Below are 17,998 nucleotides of genomic sequence, written 5' to 3'. Positions count from 1 at the left end.
CACTGACACTTTAACTGTGGCTGCACTGAAATATAAACTGCAGTTGAGTGTGTAACTGGAGAGTGCTTGTTACGCTCACCTGGTATCCACAGGGACGCCACCCAGCCCCGTTTGGATGATTTGCGCTCTCGAACCCTCTCCCGGTCCCTTGGTAATGCCTCTGGTTAAAGATGGGTCTGCAATATAGGAGAGCTGGATTCAATACCAGATTGTCTTTGTTTTCCCACCTCCCTTGGCCTCAACTCCTTCCTCCCCCTTGGGCCTTCTCCTCACCTTAATATTGTAAAAGGTGGATTCTCCATCCTGCTCCTTGTGGCAGGGGCGCGTAGATGTGGGGGTGAGCAGCGACCAAGTTCCTTCACTGGTGCAATCCCCCCTGTGGGAATCCAGGACTGCTGCAACTCCGTAGGTTTGCTGCTTTACAGTCTTTATATGCAGTTCTTATGTTCCTCTTAGTTCGAATAATAATGTCTTGCTTCTTTCCTTTTAGGTATGGAAAGGTATTTTGGTGTTGTCATGTAGTTTGAAGATGAGCATGGGCTGGTAGGCGAAAGATCGGTGTGCGCGATGCTGTCTGGTGAGTAATGCGCGGCGCTGTTTCGCCTTTTATATTGCTAACCTGTGTCTTTTCTCTCCTTGCAGGTTGCGATGTTCCTCGGCGAGCGCCGTACTGTTCCAGCAATTATACTGACCAGGAGATGACTACCCAAGTAAGAATTGTGTGGCTTTCTTTGTTTGGGAGGAAACGTGAGTAAACACTTACTAATACTGTCTTTCTTTCTCCTCTTTCCAGGTTATGGTACTCCAGGATGCGTGCGGTGCCGGATGATGGAGTTCGTACCTTCAGGTGAGTGGAACTGAAGTCAGTGATGGATTGAAGACAGGATACTGTTCCAGGTAAGTTTTGTAGTGTTCTTTCTCTCTCTGCAGGTCCTTGGTTTCAGGTAAACTGGCATCAAAGAACTGGACACGGAGAGCGTTACGCTGCCCACAGCAGAATAACGCAAAGCATGTTCTGCTGTTTGGGTGTGGCTTAAATAGTCTCAGGTAAAGTAGTCCTGGTAAAATAGTCCCAGGCCTGCCACACCCAAAGTAGTCCAGGTAAAGTAGTCCCAGGCCTGCCACACCCAAAAGACTAGACCGCAGTTCCTTGTAACTGAGCTATGTGTGTGCCTCCATGTTGTCTGAAATTCCCCCCTCCCAAGTTAAAAAGTTAAATAGTCCCAAGTAAATAGTCCCATTCTAATGTTGGTCTTCATGATGGTTATGAGCCTGGCGCCAAGAGAGTCTTGGATGAGGTTTTAAGGCCTCTGACCTGGCCCTAACTGGAAGGCTGACTTGCTAGTGAGGGCCAGGGGCAAGGGTCAGTGCTGCAATGGGCAATGTAAAGTTCATGGGACAATTTAAAAACTGCAGGATGTTGTTTCTTTGTAGTGCTCTAGTTTCTGCCATAACTATATGAATGATATATTACCCATTATTGTTTAAATGACTTCTAGATGTGTCCTCTTGCTTCTTTAGACTAATTTACACATTTGAAAACACACTAGTTAATGTCAGATAGGAAGGTTTTTTTTTTTTAACTTTCTTTATTGGTATTTCATTTAACAATACAAACAACCAACAGATCCCCTCTCCTCTCCCCCGGTACATACAAAAAAAAAAGGGCATCCTCGCAAAAAGAAGGAAGATAAAAGAATAACATTACGTAGCAAGTATGCTATAACAACCATCCACATGAGCCATATGCAATATGGGCGACAAGTTCAACGTCCCATAAATGGCACTCCCAGAGCAAACACGGTGTGCCACAAGACCTGTACACCCACAGTCCCAGCTCCCAACGCCAGTGAGGGACACACGACCTTGTTTGCCGTGATTGCAGTCCATGAGCAGGACTCCTCGTAGTGGGTGGACAATCCCATGCTAGACGGGCTGAGCTGGACCTCCCCGCGGTGAAAGGGTCCCCGGAACTCCTCTACTTGATTGTTTGAGGAGATATAGTGCGTATGCATCCCACATCTGCCCGTCACCCCAGCATTTCCCTTTCATTGCGCACCATCTGGTCTCTATATCATTGCAATACAGGATATCCTCAGACCATTGAGTGATCGTCGGGCTATGCCTCCTACCCACCCCATAGCCACCCAACGCTTTGCCAGGATCAGGAGGAGGCCTACCAGCTTCCTGGTCTCTTTAGGTACTTGTTTGGTGTAACCCAGCAACGCCATTACAGGATCCGGAGTGAAGTGTTGCCCCATGATGTCCCCGATCACCACAAATACCTGCCCTCAGAAATGCTCAAGCTCCCCACATTCCCAAGTCACATGAAGGAATCCTGCTGCCTCTCACCCACATCTGATGCTTGCCCCCGTCCTTTGGGGGAAGTAATCCTTTAATTGAGCTGGGGTATAGTAACATTGATGTAAAAACTTAGTGAATCATTTTGAAGTTTGTGCAGACCGCCCCCTTCCTAGTCATCTCACAGCAGTAATCCCACACAGCTGCTGGTATTTCCCTGCCCAGCGTCTTCTCCCACAGGTCCCGGGACGACGGCGCAGCACCAGGCCTGCCCTTCAGGGCCGCCGCATACAACTCTGAGAGCACTCGCTGCCCCACAACCCCTCTTATCACTTTATCAAGCATCACAGATACTGGGGGTGGTTCAGGAAAGGACGGAAACAGCTGCTGTAACTCCGCCCGCAACCTATAATACAGAAACACATCTAGTACCGAGAGGTGCCCCCTCTCAACTGATCGGTGGAAATGAACCTACCATTCGGGAACAAATCTCCATATTTACTAACAGCCAACCTTTTCATCAGTGCTATGTACCGCACCTCGCTAGTCAGGGGAACGCCAGGGATGAATATAGGTAGAAGCTCTGGCGAGTAGAGAACACCACCCATGGGCGCACTCTCCAGAAGGGGCCAAGACCTGCAAATCAGTTCTACCAGATTTCGGGGTGGCCGCAAATTGCTCGGCGCAGTGAGGATGACCGATCGTAACAGCGCCGGCGATGCGACTGCCCTCTCGATCTCCACATGCCTATGCTCCGCTGCCATCCCTTACCAGTACCGGAGATAACTGGCTTGTGCCACTGTATAGTAGAACTCGAAATCTGGCAATGCCAGACCTCCCTCCTGAACCGGTGCGGTAAGTTTATCCCAGGAAACCCGAGCCTTCTTACCAGCCCAAATGAACTTTATCACCAATGAGCGGAGACACGAAAATATTTTTTAGGCACCCTTATAAGGGCATTTTGAAAAACATATAGAAGCTTGGGTAGAATGGTCATCTTAATCGGAGCTTGACCGATTCGAGCGCCTTCCCATAATTACTGCGGTACACCTCCTCCTCCTCCCTACCCACTGTAATCCCCAAGCAACGGGTACTAACCAGGTCCCATTGGAACCCCCAGGCATCCTGGAACTGACACAACCCTCCCGTCAATGGAAATATAACTGACTTACTAGCATTTACCCTAAGTCCCGAAAGTTTCCCAAATTGCTGCACATCCAGCATGATCGGGTCCAGGCTGACCTCAGGGTGGTGAACAAACAGGACCATATCGTCCGCATACAATGAGATCACCACGTTATGAGTGTACAACTGATCCCGCGATGCAAATGTAGCTCCCTAACCCTTTCAGCCCGGGGCTCTAGCGCCAGGGCGAATAACACAGGAGACAGTGGGCAGCCCTGGTGCGTCCCCCGCTCAAGCAGTATTATCCTGGTGGACCACCCATTCACTCTCACTCTAGCCACTGGATGCGTGTATAATAATAATTCCAGATAAAAAAACTTGCCCAACCCCATTCTGTGCAGAACCGTGAATAAAAACAGCCATTTAGTGGAATCAAACCCCTTCGTGGCATCTAACAGAACCGCTACCACTGGGTCATCCCTCGGAAGCGCCGCCATTAGCCCAAACAGCATCCTCAACCCAAACGAGGTCGACTGTCCGGGTATGAAGCCCGCTTGATCTGCCTTCAACATAGTTGGCATCAACGGTGCCAGCCTTGTCGCCAGGATCTTGGCCAGAATCTTATTATCCAGGTTAATAAGCGAAATCGGGTGATACGAGGAACAATCTCCCCCGGGCTTCCCTGGTTTTAACAGTACAACCACCACTGCCTCCCTAAGAGTCTGGCAGTCGCCCTTCAGTCACCGCCTCCTGATACACCCGCAGTAGATATGGTGCAACTTTGTCGGCATAGCACTTGTAAAATTTCGGCTGTGAAGCCGCCTGGACCCGGGGATTTCCCACCCGGCAGCGTCTTAATAGCCCCGACCACCTCTTCCAATGACCCGGCCTATTCAACCACTCCTTTTGTTCCTCAGAGCACCAGTACAGCCCCACCTGATCAAGAAAAGCCTCTTGTCAGCTTGCACAGCCTGCAACTGGGATGAGTACAAATGGCTATAGAACTCCTGGAACTCATGAACTATCGCACCGTCCTCAAAATGATCCACCCCCTGCCCGTCTGTAATTACTGAAACCCTGGTCTCCTGGCCTCACATCCTAGTAGACCGTCCCGGGGCTTGAACCTCTCCATTCTTCCGGGGGGCTACCCTATCCCACATATATTGCACCTCACGCCGAGCCAGAGTATGAAATTCCTGCAGCTTCTACATAATATGCCCCTGCTGGACTTTGGACGGGGTCGGAGCCCCCTCCTGCAAGACACGCAACTCCTCCACTCTAGCCAGATCATTCTGTATCTTCTTCAAGATCCCCAACTCTTTGGCCATACACTTCGCCCTGATCACGCATTTAAATCCCTCCCATAGGGTACCAGCCGACGCCACCGACCCATCGTTAACCTCAAAGTACCAGTCAATAGCCCTTGCTAATTCCTCCCTAAACACCACATCCAGGAGCTCATCGCTCTTAAATCTCCACGGGGAGCTCGCCTCCGCCCAGGCTCCCAGTCGAATTGACAACAGAACTGGTGCATGGTCTGAAAGAGTGCGGGCTAAGATATTCACCCCCTCAGACCGGCCCATAATTGAATGAGACACCAGTAAATAGTCTAACTGAGCAGCCGAGTTATGCGGCGCAGAGTGATGCATAAATTGACTCACCCCGGGGTTTCTGACCCTCCAAATGTCCTCCACGCCCCACACTGTGAGCACACCCCGAAGTCTCACGGCGATCTTACTACCCAAGCGTGGATTATCCACCCGATCCTGGGTTGAGTCTAGAACAGAGTTGAAATCTCCCACCCACACAATTTCCCCCTCAGGAAGTCCCCCCCCCCCCCCCCCCCAACTGTCTCTTCACCCAATCCAAGGATTCTGTTGTGTCCTGATTGGGGCCATAATAGCAGATCAGCGTATAGAGCTTACCCTGGATAATCCTTTGCACCACCAGACCCCTGCCCTCCGAGTCTTCAGAACCTGTGCCAGTCTAAATCCCACCGAACTATGTACCAAGATGCACACAACCCTAGAGTAGGAGGAGTAGGAAGAGATGTACCTATCGCACCCCCAGCCCCTGCCAAATTTAGACTCCGTATCCACTGTCAAGTGACTCTCCTGGAGAAAGGCCACCCCCACCCTGTGTCTCCTCCGTATTGTAAAACCTTCCGAGCTTTAGGCTGGCCATTAAGGCCTCTAACATTCCACGTCACGAAATTCAGTGTCACCATTAGGGAGTACCACAACACATATCGTTCACCTGCCCCTCGTCATTCCCTGAAGCTGCACTTTCTGTACCACAGAATCCCCCCCCATCGTTCCCCCCCCTGCCAACAACCCCCCAACTTGTCGGTGATGTCCCCATCCATTTTGCCCCACCTACCCCTCCCACCCCATCAGAAACTCTGCCCTCTTTCCAGTGCCCTTGATGGCCCTAATGGGTGCATAAACAGCTTCCGCATAAGGGGCAACTACGGGTCCAACCCTCCAGAGCACTGCTACAGGAGTGTCGTCTCCCAACGTATGCATAAACCCAACTGCAAAATAACGTCACGCTATTGATGCCACTCCCACACTTAACTGCATCCGTCATTGTTCCTTCGTGATCTAGGGGAGTTTGGCAACATATCGAGGAAGGAGGCGGCCTCTTCCAGGGTCTGGAAGAACAGTGACTTCCCACCATGCACAACCCGCAACTTGGCCGGAAACAGCATAGCATATTTTAGATCTCTGTCCCGGAGTCTCCTCTTAACATCCAGAAATGTTTTCCTGGCTGCTTGGACCTTATCGGAAAAATCTGGGAAAAACCTGATCACATCTCCCTTATAAGTTACCATTCCTTTCTCCCTAGCCTTCGAAGCGCTGTATCCCTATCCCGGTAGTTCAGCAACCGGGCAATCACTGGATGCAGAGGGGCCCCCGGTACCGGCCCCCTCCCGCCCGGGATCCTATGCGCTCTCTCCACGATGCACAACGGCGAGAAGCCGTCAGACCCCATTGCCTCCCGCAGTATGTCTTCTACCAGAGTGTCCATGTTCTTCCGACCCTCCGACTCGGGCAGTCCCACAATCCTGATATTATTCCTGCGTGTCCTCGATTCAAGGTCTTCCTGCTTCTCTTTGAGATCCCTTAGCGCCTGTTTGATCAGACATTTCACCTGTGACTGAGGCCGCCAAATCCTCCACTCCAGATATACGCCCTTCCGCCTCATCCTGCCTTTCCCCATGCTTGTCCAAGCGGACCTGCATGTGATCCACTTTACAGGTTAAAGTATCGCGTTTACCGTCCAGGGATTGTATGCCTGACTGTACCTGCATAAACATGGCCTTTATGTCCAGGAAGGCAGTTGCAGAATCTGGTTCAGACCCATTAACGTGCGGTGCAACCATGTTGTCTAGTGCCGCATTGTTTTTAGCCTGGGCGAATGTTGGGTAAGATTTCCACAGAGCTGGTAAATCTTCCTTTCCTGGTTCAACTCCAGAACTTTTTGCTTTTCTAGTGGGATATTTTTCATTAATACCTCAGTGAGTGGGAACCTTTTTCCACACTCACCTAATCTTTAACTCTTTTTTTATGGGTGTCATTTTTAAGACTCTCCATAGTGTCTTTTTAAAGTTATCATGTCTAACAACTAATTGGCAATAAGCGCCTGTTGTTGCTGGATTGCCCTATGGGCTCCCCATTTAACTTTCTTGTGCTAACCTTGGGTGAACTACAGTTCCCAAGGGTAGAAAGGATCTTTGGATCCCTTTTACATTTTATTCTGTGAAACCAGCACACCCCACCTTATGTGAAGTGCTGCGGAGATACAATGTATCCCCTTTCACATTGAAACTGTAACAATTCTGTTACAGTGACAAGCTTACCTTTAATGGCTGGTGGCAGTAATACATTTTACTAATTTGGTGCACCTTTACCGCGGGCTATAATCACAGCTGAAGTAAAGGCACCTCAGGGTGCTCATTCTACCAAAATGGCCCGTCTTCTTTTTCTGCCATTTTAATGTTTTTTGTCGTTTCTTGTTCCTTCCCCTGACATCCACGGCGGGAAATTCCTTTGTTTGAGTTTTGTCTTTGGGGGGAGTCTCCTAGACACCCCGCCCAGGCTCCAGTCAGTCTGTACGCACAGGAAGTGGGGGAGGAGTCCAAAACTTCCCCCCTCCTTTGTCTTAGGCCTTCCTTCAACTGGGCCAAATCCCAGTGGGGGGGTTGGCTGTCCTGATTGGACAGCCAAACGCCCCATTCTTTTAAAATGCGGGGAGAGAATGCAGAGGTTGTGTTGCAGTTCCTGATAAATACTGGAAACCTGGAAGCTGAAGTCACGTCAACCACTGGAACAGAAAACCGAAGAGGATAACGAAGGAAAAGCAGCGGGAATGATTTCCAACGACCGGAGAGCCTGCTGTGTAACCGGAGCCTGGTGCAACCCTTACTTCCTATTGACCAGGGGTCTCCGACGAAGACCCGAACCCTGAGCCTGGTGAGACCCACTAGACTCAAGAAGACCTGCATTTTGAGCCATTCCACGGGTTGCTGCGACCTTGCGTTCTTGCAATACCCCAATACCCTAGGACCTCCAGCCACTGTGCGGTGCACGGTCTTCCGAATTCCGAATCTCGCTGAAACTTCGTGGGCATCCTGGTCTATCTCCAGAGAGACAAATCGAGTCCAAAAAGTCCCCTCACAAGAGTGCTGGACCTTTTTAATGACGAGAATTCAACCGCAATTTTCTGTCTTCTTCTGTGCTCCTTGAAAAGGCGCCAAACCCGCAGAACCGCATTCAGCCGCGAGAGAAATCTTGCCTAGAGCCTTCTTCATCGATCCCTGCTGCAAAGTCCCTTCTGAGGTCTTGTGTTCAGTCTCCAGGACAAGGAATCCAGTGACCGGGTATTTGGCTGCAGTCCCTGAAGTTCTCCTGCTGCAATTTCTTCTTCATTGCTGAGGTACTGTTGGCTTGGGTATATACTTACCTTAAGCCTGTTGGGATTTCTGTGTAGTCCTGGGGTGTTTTCTGTGATTGGGAGGTCCCTCGTCCAGTACACCCAGTCCCATTGCTAGAGTCCTGCTGGGGTGTCTTCTGTGAAGCCCCTGGACCCTCTTCTAATCCTAGAAGTAAAGTACTCACTTGTTTGACAGTTTTCCTAAGGAAACTCTGACTTTTGCTACTAAAGAACGTATTCTAACACTGCCTGTTGGTCACTAGTCCTAGTGACCCCCCTTCTGCCACTGAGAACACTCATGCTCTAAGGGAAAGACTTTGAAGGGATTGGGACTGTTGCCTAGAAAAGAAATCAAGTGTTTTACTTACTTGTAAAGAGTTGGTTGGTTGGTTGGTAACTGTAATTTTAAGAGTGAACAGTTACAAAAGTTCTTACTGATCTTGAATGTGTGATGCACTATTCTTAAAAGTATGGTTAACATCTTTTCTTCCTTAGACACTCTTTTTGCCAGTCTAAAAGAAATTAGATGTAAATTGGTGTGATTAGGTTGTGCCTCTTTACAAAAGTAATGTGTTGGTTTCACCAGATTATTCCTGTGGGGTAAGTGTATGAGTGTCCTCCAACTGTTGGTATCACCAGGTTAGTCCTGTTAGGATAACTGAATGAGTGTCTCCCAACTGGGTCTTGCTGCCCCTGACTTGCTGCTAGCCTGTCCTTAATAAGTCTACATTAGGTTGTTGCCTACCTAGAATAATTATTCAGTAAAATGTGACAATGGGTTTTACTTTCCCCTTCATTGTGAAGTTAAAGTATGTGGGTTTTACTTTACCTTGTGTTAGCTGTGTGCCATCCAAAACAAGTTACCAGAGTTATTGCTTACCTCAATATGGGGTTCTCTAATTTCCAAAGCATCTGTAATTGTATATTACATCCTTAGGTTTTACTCACCTGGTATAACTGTGTATTATGACAAAAGTAGTTATAGGTTTTTACTGCACCTAGGATAAGTGTTTCACTATTCACCAAAAGTATATTGTCCAGTTGACTGTTTATGTGATTTGTTCCAAGAGTCACTGTACAACTGGAAGGGCCTACTGTCCTTGTATTACCAAAAGTAATCGTAAAGTAACCATTGGTCTTTTACTCCAAAGAATAGGCTTGACCTATACTAAATGTGTATAACAAGGTTTTGACTTCCCTAGAAATACTGTTAGGTGTTCCAAATAAGGTTTATACTTGGGTCTGTGTACTTTCAAGTATAATGTTGTGTTTTATATTGTGATTTCTTATAATGTGTTAGTACTTACTTAACCCCTAGATTTATCTGGGCCTACTTGTATTTAAATAAATCCTCTATTTTTACAATACATAGTGTTTCAGTGTTTCTTTGGATCATTTGTATTACAATTTCACTTGTACTGTATCTACTGCCCTCTCTCCCTCCTAAGATGAGCCTGGCTGCTCTGTCTACGCTACCCCGAACTCAGGTGGTACAGCCTCATACTAAGAGTGGAGTCTTGTACTGCCTCAGTAGAATGGTTTTGCTAGGCCTTAACTGGACTTCAGAAAAATTGTCCTAACAGTGGACATTTAAAAGTGCAGCTTCGACTGCTGCTTGCCTCCTTTGCCTGATTTAGACATGATGCAGAAGACCGACAGGCCACCCCTGCAGCCTGCTATGCGTAGTGGCCCAGGACGACGGTGCCTCCAAAACGCTCGCCTCCCTCTTCTTCGGATCCGACCCCCACACTAGATCTGAAGCTCCATCGCAGCTGACCCGGGGCGACGTGGTCCACTGAATTGCAAGATTTATCCCACCGCACTTATGGTTCGGCAGGCCCTATGTGTGCGGGGACTTAGCCAGCCATGACTTCTAGTCCTACAGGCACACCCAGCTCTTCCTCGGGCACGTCCTCCAAACCACACACCAGGCACTCACCCAGAATCCACTCCGGTGTTTCCCCCAGTTCACACCAAAGCAATGTGAGAACCTATGCGAGGGCCAGGCAATGTCTAATAGTCCAAGAGATCTAAAGGGGTCGCTCCAGATAGCCGGACATCACAGGGAGCCATCCCTTTCCTGACAGTTAACTAGAGTATACTCTCCTTCCACCGCTCCCCAATATCTGTGGCCCTTGACAAGTTATTCAGAGTCTCATCCGGGTGCCACTCCCTGTGCCTTCCCCCGCCGATCCACAGGAGTCACTGAGCACTTGCTGCCTCCCCGTTCCCAGTGTCCACACCGTGCTCTCTCCTTCCTCAAGGCCCCCTCCGCCACAGGCCACAGGGGAGACTAACACCAGGAGCATGCAGCGCCCCCAGGAGGCCAAGGACGCCCCCACGCACCCCCGCCCGGAGGGGCCGCACTCACAGTGGCATCCGCCCATGGGCCAGGCCAGTGCGCTCCAGATGTCCAAATGTCTGCAGCTCCACTCTGGCTTCAGAGAGCACCCGGCCCCCACCACACCGTCAAGGCACGACACACTGCGCCAGCCCCGACGTCTCCAAAACGGATCACCTCCAGGGGCCGGGCGCCAAGGATCCGGGGCACACACTGTGTTAAGCTAGCCACATTCTTCTAAGCAACAAGTGCTAAATAGCTCAGAGAAATTGTCAATTTTAAACCCTGTAAATAAACCAATCAAAACACATCCTTATAAGTAGAAAGAAGTAGAATATATTTAAAAAGGAACTTCTACTATTAAGCGATTTTCCTACTTATTGTAGGGCTGAAGTTTGTTTACATAATCATAGCAGTCTTAGAATATGTTTGGAAGGATGTTCAAAGGAAGGGAAATAAACTTTGGCGACCCTGATTGTATGCAGATAATATCAAATGAAACCCCTGATTGTGCCACAGTAACAGAAAAGAAAAACTATGACCCCCACCACCAACAGATGGTTTGATGATTAACATGCCTCCCCAGACTGCAATTTAGAACACGCATGGAGAATATCTAAGTGTCCCAAGGCCAAAATAGCCTGTAAAATTCATAACCGTGGCTACCATAGCACTAGTGTAGGAAAATATATATTTTTTACATTTCCCAATCTCTGATCGGGCAGGCGGAAACATTGCCCTTTCAGTTTCTTCACAGCTAAGCACCACATTTCTCCAGCATGGGGTCTGGCATGGATTCACATGCTCATGAATATTCCCCGTCGTCAGGCTGGGAATCCTCGGTAAAGAAAAAACCAGTATCAGTTTCGTTTCTGATCTGTCTTTCGTAGTAATAACCAATCACTGGTCTCTGCGTCATACTGACCACAGCCAATGACTGCCCTCTACCTAAGCACCGCCTCCGGCAGCCATCTTCAGATTTTTACCGCACGTTCATGTGTTGGGATCCTCGTGCTATTGCTCTCGAGCGTTAGTGCTATTTTTTCGCGCTTTTTCACAAAAAACCCTATTCTTTGGGTCAAAAGAGCCTCAAGCTCCACCGATCCTACATCCGATCAACGGGGACCCGTGTCGGATTCGCCTGTGCCCCTCAAGGGTGAAGATTTCGTCGAGCTACACTTCGGAGGACTCCAGAAGCTTCTCAGGCCCGGTCTCGGAGATGGCCCAGGAGAAGGGAAGCTCGACGCCCGGAAAGCTGTTCAGGGTCTGCCCTGGATGCCAGCTGCAGAACGTCTTTAAGGAGGACGAACACTCTTTCTGCCTTTACTGCCTTCATGAGGACAAAACGCACGTGGAGAAGGACTGTGCGTTTTGCGGCAACATGTCGGAACGGACCATGAAGGACCGTCATCAACGCCTCGCCAACTGGCTGGAGGGTAAGAGCCCGTCTGGCGAGAAGAAGAAGAAATCCGAGCGGTCTTCTAAGACCTTTGAGGGCGCCCCGGCGACGGGGGCCCAACATAAGGCCAAGCACCGCGAGTCCGCTGGCACCGGGAGCGCCGAACGGTCGGGCTCTACGGGCGCCAGGCAGGGCGCACCCTCCCCGGCACCATCAACCACGAGCCAACGCTCTGGGTCGGGTAAGAGGAAGGCCGAGCACCCGGCGAAGCTCCTGGAGAGGCCCCGGTCGAGCTCTAAGGCAGAGGAGGAGCGTGGCAGTGCCCCCTCCCTCAAGGATAAGGCGGTGAGCGCACCTAAGGTGGCGAAGGCCTTGATCCATCCGACCAAGCCCTCTATCGAAACGGTCGCGGCGGCCCTGGCTCAGCCTGTGGAGGCTGCACCAGTGGTGGCGACCTCAGGGTCCAGAATCTCCCTGCCTCCTCGGAGGGAGTCTTCTTTTGTGCCCATCGATAGGACCCCCGTGAAACCCTCCGTGGGGAAGAAGAAGGGGGGGCAGGGCGTCGTCGTAGATTCAGCCTCAACCTCAGAAGAGGAGCTGATCGAGGTCTTAAGCCACGGCCTAGGCGTGGAACAAGGCCAGCCCGTCGGAATGGACCCCGACGCAGGTGACGACGACGACATCGTCGAGGATTCCGACGGGGCCCCTGCTCGCCCGTCGGATTCCCCTCTGCCAGCGCTGCAAGACAACTCGGCGGCCATTTTGTTGGCCATACAGTCCTTATGCTCCGAGATAAGGACGAGGCTACCGTTACCGACGGAGGAACCTCTCCCGTCGGGGGATCCAGAACCGGGACCTTCTGGTGTTCCCCCTGCCAAGAAAAGAAGGATCCATCCACCACCTCCTTTTCAACCGTCGCGCCCCGTCCAACCCTCCTCCCCGTCCATCCGAGGGGATGATACGGGGACGGACACGGCAGCGACGGGTACGGACGACGAGGCATACGACGAGGATATTCCGTCGTCGCCTCCCACCAGGGCTTCTCCGCCCGACGAGATCGGATCTTTCCATTCCATGATCTCCAGGGCTTCCGAGCTTTTCCAACTCTGCCCTGAGGAGAAGAAAAAGGAAGGCTTCCTTTATCAGCGGCGCGAGGCCAAGAGGAAGACGGTCCTCGCAGTGCCTCTGTTGGATGACATTTGGGATGAGGGCCTTTCCCTCCTCAAGAACCCTTCCACGACGCCAGCAGGAAGAGACCGGTACGAGAAGAAGTACCGGGTCCCTGACACGGCCCCCCTATGCCTCCGGGCGCAGCCTACCCCGGATTCCGTCGTCTCCGCGGCAGCCAGGAAGAAAGCGGGGGGGGGGGGTGCGGCCTCCACATCGACTTCCCCGCCGGACGGCGAGGGAAAGAAATTGGATGCTATGGGACGTAGAGTCATCTCGTCGGCAGCGACGACGATTAAAGCGGCCAACGCCTTGGCTATCGTGGCCCGCTACGACAGGGAGCTCTGGTACAAGATAGCTCCCCTGCTGGATTTTCTGCCGGACGACAAGAGGGCGGAGGCCCTGGAGATCCTGCAGGAAGGTGAGGTGGCCTCGGACCACGCCATCACCGTGGCGACGGACATCGCCGACACTGGGTTCCGCCAGCTGGGCAACAGCGTTTGCCTTCGACGTCGTGGATGGCTCAAAGCTACGGACTTCCGGCAGGACGTCCAGACCAGAGTCCTGGACATGCCCTTCGACGGGAACAACCTGTTTGGCAAGGCAGTGGACGATTCCCTTCAGGCCATCAAGACGGATACTGAGACGGCCCGGGCCCTTGGAGTCCTGCAGCAACGACGGACGCCCTTTCGGAGCGGCGGAGGCAAGGGCGCCTCCAAAGGTTCCGGCGGCGGTTTCGCTTCCTACCGTCAGGCGGCCCGCTCGTCGTCGCAAGAGGCCTACAGAGGACGAGGCAAGTCTAGCGGACCCCGCCGTCGTCGCCAAGGAGGTCAAGGCGGCAAGGCCGCGTCCAAGCAGGATTGAACCGGCCGTGGGGTCGGGCCCCCACCGAAGCACCCCGGTGGGAGGCCGGCTGGCGGGCTTCGTCAGCGTGTGGGAGTCCATCTCCACCGACCGTTGGGTGCTGGACGCCCTGGCCCGGGGCCACGCGCTCGAGTTTCAAAGAAGGTGCCCGCGCGTCCCCCCCCGTGGCCAGGAAAGAACTTCACGTCCCTCAACTTCTCCTGGAGGTAAAGGCGATGCTCAGAAAGGGCGCCATCGAACTCGTCCCAAAGAGGCTTCGGGGCTCCGGAGTCTACTCGAGATACTTCCTCGTGAAGAAGAAGACGGGAGGATGGCGCCCCATCCTAGACCTGCGACGTCTGAACAAGTTCATCAAGGCGCAGAAGTTCCGGATGGTCACCCTCCAGCACGTCCTGGGTCAGCTGGAGGAAGGAGACTTCCTATCGTCGTTGGATTTGGAGGATGCCTACTTCCACATTCCCATCCTAAAGGGGCACCGAAAATTCCTCAGATTCGTGGTCCAAGGGCGTCATTACCAGTTCAAAGCCCTTCCCTTCGGACTACGGTCGGCACCCAGGGTATTCACCAAGTGCCTCGCACCGGTGGCGGCGCAGCTGCGCCGCCAGGGGATTCACGTCTACCCCTACCTGGACGACTGGCTCATCGCGCCAAGACGAGGGAGCTCGCCGTGGCCCACACGGCAAGGACCGTCCAACTCCTCACGGACCTGGGATTCTCCGTGAACTACGCCAAATCCCACCTGGTGCCCGCGCAAGTCGCACTGTTTCTGGGAGCGAGGCTCGACACAGTGTCCCGTCTGGCCTCCCCGTCGGAGGAGAGGACCAGGACCATCTTGGGCAAGGTGCAACGGATGTTGGTGGCCGACGCGGCCAAAGTGAGGTCCATCAAGTCCCTCCTCGGGATGATGTCTTCCTGCATCTACCTCATTCCCATGTGCAGGCTCCGGATGCGCCCGTTGCAAGAATTCCTGGATGCGCGCTGGATCCAGACGACGGGCAGCTTCGAGGAAAGGATCAAGCTCGACGAGAGTTTCCGACGAGCGATACGGTGGTGGGGCACCCGCGCGCATCTGACGGCGGGCATGGACTTCCAGACCCCAGCCCACCAGGAGACTGTGACCACGGATGCCTCCCTGGAAGGGTGGGGAGCGCACACCGAAAATCTGCACGCAAGGGGACTCTGGCTCCCGACGGAGAAGTCCCTGCATATCAACGTCCTGGAGCTCCGTGCAGTGTTTTGGGCCCTCAGGTCCTTCCTTCCGTCCCTCAAGGGCAAGGTGGTGAGGATCTTCACCGACAACACCACCACCATGTTTTACATCAGGAAACAGGGCGGAACCAGGTCCCCAGCGCTGTCCAAGGAGGCGCAGGACCTGTGGCATTGGGCCGTCGCCCAAGGGATTTTTCTGGTGCCATTTCATCTGGCAGGGATAAAAAACACCGTCGCCGACTCACTCAGCAGGGAGCTGCGCTCGTGCCACGAGTGGGAACTACGGCAGGATCTGGTGGATCGCCTCTTCCGACGGTGGGGCACACCCCAGATCGACCTGTTCGCGACGGCGACGAACACCAAGTGCCGGAGGTTCGCCAGCAGGTTTCCCCAGACGAGGAGCATGGGCGATGCTTTCTCGTTCCCCTGGGAGGGCCTGTTCCTCTACGCGTTCCCTCCCTTGCCTCTGCTAATCCAGCTCGTCAACCAGCTCAAGAGGTCACGGTGCAGGATGATCCTCGTCGCACCTGCGTGGCCGAGGCAGATATGGTTCCCGGACCTTCTGGACTTGTCAGCGTCCCCGCCGATCAAGCTGCCGGCGGACGCGGATCTACTCTCCAGGGTAGGAGGCGCCATCCTCCACCACGACCCGAAGTCGCTGAACTTGCTGGCCTGGCTCCTGCAGCGCTAGAGTTTGGAGGATACGACATACCGGCCGATTGCAGAGAGGTTCTTGCAAAGGCCAGGGCGTCCTCGACTCTTAAATGCTACGGACACAAATGGAAGAGGTTCTCTGTCTGGTGCCACGCACAGAAGATTAACCCTCTACGGATTACGGCTCCCCAAGTACTGCCGTACCTGCTGACGCTGGCCAAGGCTCGTCTGGCACACGCGTCCATCAAGATTCATCTTGCTGCGATCTCACGATACACCAGAACCACGGGGCGGACGTCCTTGTGGTCTCATCGTCTGGTGAAAGAGTTCATGAAGGGACTGTTCAGATCGTTCCCGCCGGTGAAGGCTCCGGCCCCGGCGTGGGAGCTCAACGTGGTGCTGACCAAGCTCATGGGACCTCCGTTCGAGCCTCTGCACTCGGCCCCGTTGAAGTTTCTATCGTGGAAAACAGCTTTTCTTGTGGCCATCACCTCCGCACGACGAGTGGGAGAGATCCAGGCCCTTTCCTGCAAGGCCCCGTACTTGACTTTCCACGACACGAGGGTAGTGCTCAGGACGCACCCCTCCTTCATGCCCAAGGTACCGTCGGACTTCCATCTCAACGAACCCTTGGTGTTGCCTGTGTTCTTCCCGTCGCCTTCGTCGCCGGCTGAGAGGACTTTGCACTCGCTGGATGTAGCTAGAGCGCTGAAGTTCTACGTGGACCGCACGAAGGGTTTTCGGAAGACGTCACAACTCTTTGTGAACTTTGGACCTGTCAATCAGGGGAAGGCTCTCTCGAAGGCTTCCATCTCCAGATGGCTCTCCGGCTGTATCATGTACTGTCACCGGTTGGCAAACCGACCGCTGCCTGGCCGTCCGAGAGCCCATTCCACCAGAGCGATCGCAGCTACCACGGCGTTCCTATCTGGTGTGCCCCTGCTGGACATATGCAGGGCTGCTACGTGGAGGTCGACGCACACCTTCACGAAATTCTACTGCGTCGACCGGGATTCCAGGGAGGAGTCCAGGGTCGGCCAAGCAGTGCTGCGCAACCTGTTCGCCTGAGGTGAGCCTGGTGAGGAGGTAAGATGCTTAATGTTGAGTTGATGTGATGCTTAATGTTGAGCCTTTGCCACCTCCCGTGGTTGTGCATGTGTGTACTGCTATGTATTCTCTATTCATGAGCATGTGAATCCATGCCAGACCCCATGCTGGAGAAGGAACAAGTTACTTACCTGTAACTGTTGTTCTCCAGCATGGGTCTGGCATGGATTCACATGCGAACCCTCCCGCCTACCCCTCTGCGGCTCTTCACTTGGTCATACTGCCACTTCACGTGCTTCCAAATCTGAAGATGGCTGCCGGAGGCGGTGCTTAGGTAGAGGGCAGTCATTGGCTGTGGTCAGTATGACGCAGAGACCAGTGATTGGTTATTACTACGAAAGACAGATCAGAAACGAAACTGATACTGTTTTTTTCTTTACCGAGGATTCCCAGCCTGACGACGGGGAATATTCATGAGCATGTGAATCCATGCCAGACCCATGCTGGAGAACAACAGTTACAGGTAAGTAACTTGTTCCTTCTTATGGCAGACCACTCCATCTCATTGGATTGTGTGCTGAGACCGGGAATTTAACCTGGTCAGGGGGGTCGCCTCCTGACCTGGGGTAGGTTGCCTACCAGTGCATAAGCCAGAGACAGTCCAACCCCGGAGGCAGTATCGGGGAGTCTGGAGGGTCCCAGTCCCTGACCACCCCCCTCCCACCCTCTTCCCCCCCCCCCACCCCACTATATGTGCTGTTAGGATTTTGGTGCCTTTGTCTATCACACAATGCCTCCTGACAAATTTGCCAGCCAGAATTTTTTTTTCAGAACTCCAGGGACCAGAATGCTTAGCAGAGAAGCAAGCGCCTAACGGACTAAAGAAAGAAACTTCTGGATTCAGCCCAGAATGAACCCACTCTCCACAATACTAGCGTCTCAAAACTAATATTGGC

The 17,998-nt window shown here is 52.7% G+C and overlaps 1 protein-coding gene across 1 annotated transcript in view; it reads left to right on the top strand.

The window, feature by feature from the left end:
* The window catches only part of DUS3L (dihydrouridine synthase 3 like), a 947,437-nt gene that overhangs the window by 507,667 nt on the left and 421,772 nt on the right, over positions 1 to 17,998 (top strand). The gene's annotated exons all lie outside the window — the stretch shown is intronic.

Source organism: Ambystoma mexicanum, chromosome 2q (genome assembly GCF_040938575.1).
Source record: "Ambystoma mexicanum isolate Mex_15411 chromosome 2q, UKY_AmexF1_1, whole genome shotgun sequence".
In the NCBI taxonomy this organism is placed as follows: domain Eukaryota; kingdom Metazoa; phylum Chordata; class Amphibia; order Caudata; family Ambystomatidae; genus Ambystoma; species Ambystoma mexicanum.
Note: the sequence above shows the minus strand (reverse complement) of the source record. Positions and strands in the feature narration are given on the sequence as shown.